The sequence below is a fragment of the Leptodactylus fuscus genome, unplaced genomic scaffold (assembly GCF_031893055.1).
Source record: "Leptodactylus fuscus isolate aLepFus1 unplaced genomic scaffold, aLepFus1.hap2 HAP2_SCAFFOLD_196, whole genome shotgun sequence".
NCBI lineage: Eukaryota > Metazoa > Chordata > Amphibia > Anura > Leptodactylidae > Leptodactylus > Leptodactylus fuscus.
In genome coordinates, this window is record NW_027440219.1 from 18,488 (window position 1) to 27,500 (window position 9,013).

Below are 9,013 nucleotides of genomic sequence, written 5' to 3' on the forward strand. Positions count from 1 at the left end.
ATCATCTCTCTCCCCGGCCCGGGGGGGACGACTCTCCCTTCTGCGCGTGCGCGCCTGTCAGCTCCTGCAAATCGTCTCTCCCGCCGCCCGCCGAGGGGGGATTTCCCTTCTGCGCGTGCGCGCCTGTCAGCTCCTGCCAATCGTCTCTCCTCTCTCCCCGCGGCCGCCCGGGGGCTTTCCCTTCTGCGCGCGCGCGTGCGCGCCTGTCAGCTCCTGCAAATCGTCTCTCCCCCCCCCGGCCGCCAAGGGGGATTTCCCTTCTGCGTGCGCGCCTGTCAGCTCCTGCAAATCCTCTCTCCCCGGCCGCTCGGGGAGGCGGGATCTCGCCCTCTGGTAGACGCTAGCAGCCTGCCACCTGCTAGGGACTCGGCCTCTGGCATTACCCAGGCTCCGGCAGCCCTGGGTCGGCCTGGCTTTTCCCAGCCGCCTGGGACGATCTCTCCCTCTGTCCTGGAACCCTGGGCCGGCCTGCCGCCTCAGGCTTAGCCCCCTGGGTCGCCTGGAAGTGGCGCCGCCTTGTGGACGAGCCGGGGAGAGCCGCTCTCCGTTGCCATCCGGTGGATTTTTAGCAAATTGCAGCTTTCCATAGCAAATTGCAGCTTTCCATAGCAAATTGCAGCTTTCCACCTGCTAGGGACTTATCCTCTGGCTTTACCCAGGCTGGGGTGGCCCTGGGTCGGCCTGGCTTTTTTCCCAGCCGCCTGGGACGATCTCTCCCTCTCTCCTGGAACCCCGGGCCGGCCTGCCGCCCTCAGGCTTAGCCCCCTGGGTCTCCTGGAAGTGTCTCCCTCTGGAAGTCACTTAGCAGAACGCAGCCTACCGCCTGCTAGGGACTTAGCCTCTGGCTTTACCCAGGCTAGGGTAGCCCTGGGTCGGCCTGGCTTTTTTCCCAGCCGCCCGGGACGATCTCTCCCTCTCTCCTGGAACCCTGGGCCGGCCTGCCGCCCTCAGGCTTAGCCCCCTGGGTCGCCTGGAAGTGGCGCCGCCTTGTGGACAAGCGGGGGAGAGCGGCTCTCCGTTGCCATCCGGTGGATTTTTAGCAGAATGCAGCCTGCAACCCGAGTGCTGGCGCCGCCTTGTGGACGAGCCGGGGACCGCGGCTCTCCGTTGCCATCCGGTGGATTTTTAGCAGAATGCAGCCTTCCACCTGCTAGGGACTTAGCCTCCGGCATGTATCCAGGCTCGGGTAGCCCTGGGTAGGCCTGGCTTTCCCAGCCGCCTGGGACAATCTCTCCCTCTCTCCTGGAGCCCATGGCCGGCCTGCCGCCCTCAGGCTTAGCCCCCTGGGTTTCCTGGAAGCGTCTACCTCTGGTAGACACTTAGCAGAATGCAGCCTTCCACCTGCTAGGGACTTAGCCTCCGGCATCTACCCAGGCTCGGGTAGCCCTGGGTAGGCTTGGCTTTCCCAGCCGCCTGGGACCATCTCTCCCTCTCTCCTGGAACCCTGGGCCAGCCTGCCGCCCTCAGGCTTAGCCCCCTGGGTCGCCTGGAAGTGGCGCCGCCTTGTGGACAAGCGGGGGAGAGCGGCTCTACGTTGCCATCCGGTGGACTTTTAGCAGAATGCAGCCTGCAACCCGAGTGCTGGCGCCGCCTTGTGGACGAGCCGGGGACTGCGGCTCTCCGTTGCCATCCGGTGGATTTTTAGCAGATTGCAGCCTTCCACCTGCAAGGGACTCAGCCTCCGGCATGTACCCAGGCTCGGGTAGCCCTGGGTAGGCCTGGCTTTCCCAGCCGCCTGGGACCATCTCTCCCTCTCTCCTGGAACCCTGGGCCGGCCTGCCGCCCTCAGGCTTAGCCCCCTGGGTCGCCTGGAAGTGGCGCCGCCTTGTGGACGAGCGGGGGAGAGCGGCTCTCCGTTGCCATCCGGTGGATTTTTAGCAGAATGCAGCCTGCAACCCGAGTGCTGGCGCCGCCTTGTGGACGAGCCGGGGACCGCGGCTCTCCGTTGCCATCCGGTGGATTTTTAGCAGATTGCAGCCTTCCACCTGCTAGGGACTTAGCCTCCGGCATGTACCCAGGCTCGGGTAGCCCTGGGTAGGCCTGGCTTTTTTCCCAGCCGCCTGGGACGAACTCTCCCTCTCTCCTGGAACCCTGGGCCGGCCTGCCGCCCTCAGGCTTAGCCCCCTGGGTCTCCTGGAAGTGTCTCCCTCTGGAAGTCACTTAGCAGAACGCAGCCTGCCGCCTGCTAGGGACTTAGCCTCTGGCTTTACCCAGGCTAGGGTAGCCCTGGGTCGGCCTGGCTTTTTTCCCAGCCGCCTGGGACGATCTCTCCCTCTCTCCTGGAACCCTGGGCCAGCCTGCCGCCTCAGGCTTAGCCCCCTGGGTTGCCTGGAAGTGGTGCCCTCTTGGTAGACACTTAGCAGATTGCAGCCTTCCACCTGCTAGGGACTTAGCCTCTGGCATTACCCAGGCTCGGGTCGGCCTGGCTGTCCCAGCCGCCTGGGACGATCTCTCCCTCTCTCCTGGAACCCTGGGCCGGCCTGCCGCCCTCAGGCTTAGCCCCCTGGGTCGCCTGGAAGTGGCGCCGCCTTGTGGACAAGCGGGGGAGAGCGGCTCTCCGTTGCCATCCGGTGGATTTTTAGCAGAATGCAGCCTGCAACCCGAGTGCTGGCGCCGCCTTGTGGACGAGCCGGGGACCGCGGCTCTCCGTTGCCATCCGGTGGATTTTTAGCAGATTGCAGCCTTCCACCTGCTAGGGACTTAGCCTCTGGCATTACCCAGGCTCGGGTAGGCCTGGCTGTCCCAGCCGCCTGGGACGATCTCTCCCTCTCTCCTGGAACCCTGGGCCGGCCTGCCACCTCAGGCTTAGCCCCCTGGGTCGCCTGGAAGTGGCGCCGCCTTGTGGGCAAGCGGGGGAGAGCGGCTCTCCGTTGCCATCCGGTGGATTTTTAGCAGAATGCAGCCTGCAACCCGAGTGCTGGCGCCGCCTTGTGGACGAGCCGGGGACTGCGGCTCTCCGTTGCCATCCGGTGGATTTTTAGCAGATTGCAGCCTTCCACCTGCTAGGGACTTAGCCTCTGGCATTACCCAGGCTCGGGTAGGCCTGGCTTTCCCAGCCGCCTGGGACCATCTCTCCCTCCCTCCTGGAACCCATGGCCAGCCTGCCGCCTCAGGCTTAGCCCCCTGGGTCTCCTGGAAGTGTCGCCCTCTGGTAGACACTTAGCAGAACGCAGCCTTCCACCTGTTAGGGACTTAGCCTCCGGCATGTACCCAGGCTCGGGTAGCCCTGGGTAGGCCTGGCTCTCCCAGCCGCCTGGGACGGTCTCTCCCTCTCTCCTGGAACCCTGGGCCAGCCTGCCGCCTCAGGCTTAGCCCCCTGGGTCTCCTGGAAGTGTCGCCCTCTGGTAGACACTTAGCAGAATGCAGCCTTCCACCTGCTAGGGACTTAGCCTCCGGCATGTACCCCGGCTCGGGTAGCCCTGGGTAGGCCTGGCTCTCCCAGCCGCCTGGGACGGTCTCTCCCTCTCTCCTGGAACCCTGGGCCAGCCTGCCGCCTCAGGCTTAGCCCCCTGGGTCTCCTGGAAGTGTCTCCCTCTGGAAGACACTTAGCAGAACGCAGCCTGCCACCTGCTAGGGACTTAGCCTCTGGCTTTACCCAGGCTTGGGTAGCCCTGGGTCGGCCTGGCTTTTTTCCCAGCCGCCCGGGACGATCTCTCCCTCTCTCCTGGAACCCTGGGCCGGCCTGCCACCTCAGGCTTAGCCCCCTGGGTCGCCTGGAAGTGGCGCCGCCTTGTGGATGAGCCGGGGAGAGCGGCTCTACGTTGCCATCCGGTGGATTTTTAACAGAATGCAGCCTGCAACCCGAGTGCTGGCGCCGCCTTGTGGACGAGCCGGGGACTGCGGCTCTCCGTTGCCATCCGGTGGATTTTTAGCAGATTGCAGCCTGCCAGCTGCTAGGGACTAAGTCTCTGGCGTTACCCAGGCTCGGGTAGCCCTGGCTTTCCCAGCCGCCTGGGACAATCTCTCCCTCCCTCCTGGAACCCATGGCCGGCCTGCCGCCCTCAGGCTTAGCCCCCTGGGTCTCCTGGAAGTGTCTCCCTCTGGAAGACACTTAGCAGAACGCAGCCTGCCACCTGCTAGGGACTTAGCCTCTGGCTTTGCCCAGGCTCGGGTAGCCCTGGGTCGGCCTGGCTTTTTTCCCAGCCGCCCGGGACGATCTCTCCCTCCCTCCTGGAACCCTGGGCCAGCCTGCCGCCTCAGGCTTAGCCCCCTGGGTCTCCTGGAAGTGTCGCCCTCTGGTAGACACTTAGCAGAATGCAGCCTTCCACCTGCTAGGGACTTAGCCTCCGGCATGTACCCCGGCTCGGGTAGCCCTGGGTAGGCCTGGCTCTCCCAGCCGCCTGGGACGGTCTCTCCCTCTCTCCTGGAACCCTGGGCCAGCCTGCCGCCTCAGGCTTAGCCCCCTGGGTCTCCTGGAAGTGTCGCCCTCTGGTAGACACTTAGCAGAATGCAGCCTTCCACCTGCTAGGGACTTAGCCTCCGGCATGTACCCCGGCTCGGGTAGCCCTGGGTAGGCCTGGCTCTCCCAGCCGCCTGGGACGGTCTCTCCCTCTCTCCTGGAACCCTGGGCCAGCCTGCCGCCTCAGGCTTAGCCCCCTGGGTCTCCTGGAAGTGTCGCCCTCTGGTAGACACTTAGCAGAATGCAGCCTTCCACCTGCTAGGGACTTAGCCTCCGGCATGTACCCAGGCTCGGGTAGCCCTGGGTAGGCCTGGCTCTCCCAGCCGCCTGGGACGGTCTCTCCCTCTCTCCTGGAACCCTGGGCCAGCCTGCCGCCTCAGGCTTAGCCCCCTGGGTCTCCTGGAAGTGTCGCCCTCTGGTAGACACTTAGCAGAATGCAGCCTTCCACCTGTTAGGGACTTAGCCTCTGGCTTTACCCAGGCTTGGGTAGCCCCAGCCCGGCCTGGCGCTCGCCGCAGGAAGGCCTCCTCGGGGGCTCCGGTTTTTTGGGGGTTTTTTTGTCAAAGTGTCTACGGAAGTGGAAGTTCTCTCAGGGGGAAGCTCCCCTCGGACCCTGCCCAGGAGGGTGAGCCCCGGCCCGGCTTGCCTCCCCTAGGCCCGCCCGCTCCGGAACCCGGTTCTCCCTGCAGACCCCGCCTCGGGGCAACCCTCCAGCTCCCCATCTCCCGGCAGCCGGGGTCAAATACAGCACCACCTCTTCCTTCCGCTGGCCCTCAAGAGTCCTCACCGCTCCCCCAGGCAGGCTTCCACGGGAGGCCGATCGGACCCCGCCATTAAGCCCCCTGACAAACGGCCGTCCCTGGAAGTCTCTCCGGGCCCGACTATTAAGTCCCACCGCCGACCCTCCGGGGCCGACTATTAAGTCCCACCGCCGACCCTCCGGGGCCGACTATTAAGTCCCACCGCCGACCCTCCGGGGCCGACTATTAAGCCCCACCGCCGACCCTCCGGGGCCGACTATTAAGTCCCACCGCCGACCCTCCGGGGCCGACTATTAAGTCCCACCGCCGACCCTCCGGGGCCGACTATTAAGTCCCACCGCCGACCCTCCGGGGCCGACTATTAAGCCCCACCGCCGACCCTCCGGGGCCGACTATTAAGCCCACTGCCAGAGATAGCACTCATGGGAATCTCTCTGGGCCCGACTATTAAGTCCAACTGTGACTTATGCTTGGAAATGTGACTTATGCTTGGAAATGTGACTTATGCTTGGAAATGTGACTTATGCTTGGAAATGTGACTTATGCTTGGAAATGTGACTTATGCTGGCAAATGTGACTTATGCTGGCAAATGTGACTTATGCTTGCAAATGTGACTTATGCTGGGAAATGTGACTTGTCCTCGCAAATGTGACTTATGCTGGCAAATGTGACTTATGCTGGCAAATGTGACTTATGCTGGCAAATGTGACTTATGCTGGCAAATGTGACTTATGCTGGCAAATGTGACTTATGCTGGCAAATGTGACTTGTCCTCCCAAATGTGACTTATGCTGGGAAGTGTGACTTGTCCTCCCAAATGTGACTTATGCTGGGAAATGTGACTTGTCCTCCCAAATGTGACTTATGCTGGGAAATGTGACTTGTCCTCCCAAATGTGACTTATGCTGGGAAGTGTGACTTGTCCTCCCAAATGTGACTTATGCTGGGAAATGTGACTTGTCCTCCCAAATGTGACTTATGCTGGGAAATGTGACTTGTCCTCCCAAATGTGACTTATGCTGGCAAATGTGACTTGTCCTCCCAAATGTGACTTATGCTGGCAAATGTGACTTGTCCGCCCGAATGTGACTTATCCAGCTAAATGAGACTTCTCCCTAAGCTGAGCTCCAGGGAGGGTAGCTGGTAGACTGGGGGCTTAATCTTCAGCTTCTACCGGGCTTATGGAGCCCTGAGTCGGCCTGGCTCTCCCAGCCGCCGGGGACAATCTCTCCCTCTCTCCTGGAACCCTGGGCCAGCCTGCCGCCTCAGGCTCGCCCCCCTGGGTCTCCTGGAAGTGGCGCCGCCTTGTGGACGAGCCGGGGAGAGCGGCTCTCCGTTGCCATCCGGTGGATTTTTAGCAGAATGCAGCCTGCAACCTGAATGCTGGCGCCGCCTTGTGGACAAGCCGGTTAGCGCGCCTCTCCGTTGCCATCCGGTGGATTTTTAGCAGATTGCAGCCTTCCACCTGCTAGGGACTTAGCCTCCGGCGTTACCCAGGCTCGGGTAGCCCTGGGTAGGCCTGGCTCTCCCAGCCGCCTGGGACAATCTCTCCCTCTCTCCTGGAACCCTGGGCCTGCCTGCCGCCTCAGGCTTAGCCCCCTGGGTTGCCTGGAAGTGGTGCCCTCTTGGTAGACACTTAGCAGAATGCAGCCTGCCACCTGCTAGGGACTGAGCCTCCGGCATTACCCAGGCTCGGGTAGCCCTGGGTAGGCCTGGCTCTCCCAGCCGCCTGGGACAATCTCTCCCTCTCTCCTGGAACCCTGGGCCAGCCTGCCGCCTCAGGCTCGCCCCCCTGGGTCTCCTGGAAGTGGCGCCGCCTTGTGGACGAGCCGGGGAGAGCGGCTCTCCGTTGCCATCCGGTGGATTTTTAGCAGAATGCAGCCTGCAACCTGAATGCTGGCGCCGCCTTGTGGACAAGCCGGGGAGCGCGCCTCTCCGTTGCCATCCGGTGGATTTTTAGCAGATTGCAGCCTTCCACCTGCTAGGGACTTAGCCTCCGGCGTTACCCAGGCTCGGGTAGCCCTGGGTAGGCCTGGCTTTCCCAGCCGCCTGGGACAATCTCTCCCTCTCTCCTGGAACCCTGGGCCTGCCTGCCGCCTCAGGCTTAGCCCCCTGGGTTGCCTGGAAGTGGTGCCCTCTTGGTAGACACTTAGCAGAATGCAGCCTTCCACCTGCTAGGGACTTAGCCTCCGGCATTACCCAGGCTCGGGTAGCCCTGGGTAGGCCTGGCTTTCCCAGCCGCCTGGGACAATCTCTCCCTCTCTCCTGGAACCCTGGGCCAGCCTGCCGCCTCAGGCTTAGCCCCCTGGGTTGCCTGGAAGTGGTGCCCTCTTGGTAGACACTTAGCAGAATTCAGCCTGCCGCCTGCTAGGGACTCAGCCTCCGGCATGTACCCAGGCTCGGGTAGCCCTGGCTTTCCCAGCCGCCTGGGACAATCTCTCCCTCTCTCCTGGAACCCATGGCCGGCCTGCCGCCTCAGGCTCGCCCCCCTGGGTTTCCTGGAAGTGGAGCCGCCTTGTGGACAAGCCGGGGAGCGCGGCTCTCCGTTGCCATCCGGTGGATTTTTAGCAGATTGCAGCCTGCCACCTGCTAGGGACTTAGTCTCTGGCGTTACCCAGGCTCGGGTAGCCCTGCCTTTTCCCAGCCGCCTGGGACAATCTCTCCCTCTCTCCTGGAACCCTGGGCCTGCCTGCCGCCTCAGGCTTAGCCCCCTGGGTTGCCTGGAAGTGGTGCCCTCTTGGTAGACACTTAGCAGAATGCAGCCTTCCACCTGCTAGGGACTTAGCCTCCGGCATTACCCAGGCTCGGGTAGCCCTGGGTAGGCCTGGCTCTCCCAGCCGCCTGGGACAATCTCTCCCTCTCTCCTGGAACCCTGGGCCAGCCTGCCGCCTCAGGCTCGCCCCCCTGGGTCTCCTGGAAGTGGCGCCGCCTTGTGGACGAGCCGGGGAGAGCGGCTCTCCGTTGCCATCCGGTGGATTTTTAGCAGAATGCAGCCTGCAACCTGAATGCTGGCGCCGCCTTGTGGACAAGCCGGGGAGCGCGCCTCTCCGTTGCCATCCGGTGGATTTTTAGCAGATTGCAGCCTTCCACCTGCTAGGGACTTAGCCTCCGGCGTTACCCAGGCTCGGGTAGCCCTGGGTAGGCCTGGCTTTCCCAGCCGCCTGGGACAATCTCTCCCTCTCTCCTGGAACCCTGGGCCTGCCTGCCGCCTCAGGCTTAGCCCCCTGGGTTGCCTGGAAGTGGTGCCCTCTTGGTAGACACTTAGCAGAATGCAGCCTTCCACCTGCTAGGGACTTAGCCTCCGGCATTACCCAGGCTCGGGTAGCCCTGGGTAGGCCTGGCTTTCCCAGCCGCCTGGGACAATCTCTCCCTCTCTCCTGGAACCCTGGGCCAGCCTGCCGCCTCAGGCTTAGCCCCCTGGGTTGCCTGGAAGTGGTGCCCTCTTGGTAGACACTTAGCAGAATTCAGCCTGCCGCCTGCTAGGGACTCAGCCTCCGGCATGTACCCAGGCTCGGGTAGCCCTGGCTTTCCCAGCCGCCTGGGACAATCTCTCCCTCTCTCCTGGAACCCATGGCCGGCCTGCCGCCTCAGGCTCGCCCCCCTGGGTTTCCTGGAAGTGGAGCCGCCTTGTGGACAAGCCGGGGAGCGCGGCTCTCCGTTGCCATCCGGTGGATTTTTAGCAGATTGCAGCCTGCCACCTGCTAGGGACTTAGTCTCTGGCGTTACCCAGGCTCGGGTAGCCCTGCCTTTTCCCAGCCGCCTGGGACAATCTCTCCCTCTCTCCTGGAACCCATGGCCGGCCTGCCGCCTCAGGCTCGGCCCCCTGGGTCTCCTGGAAGTGTCTCCCTCTGG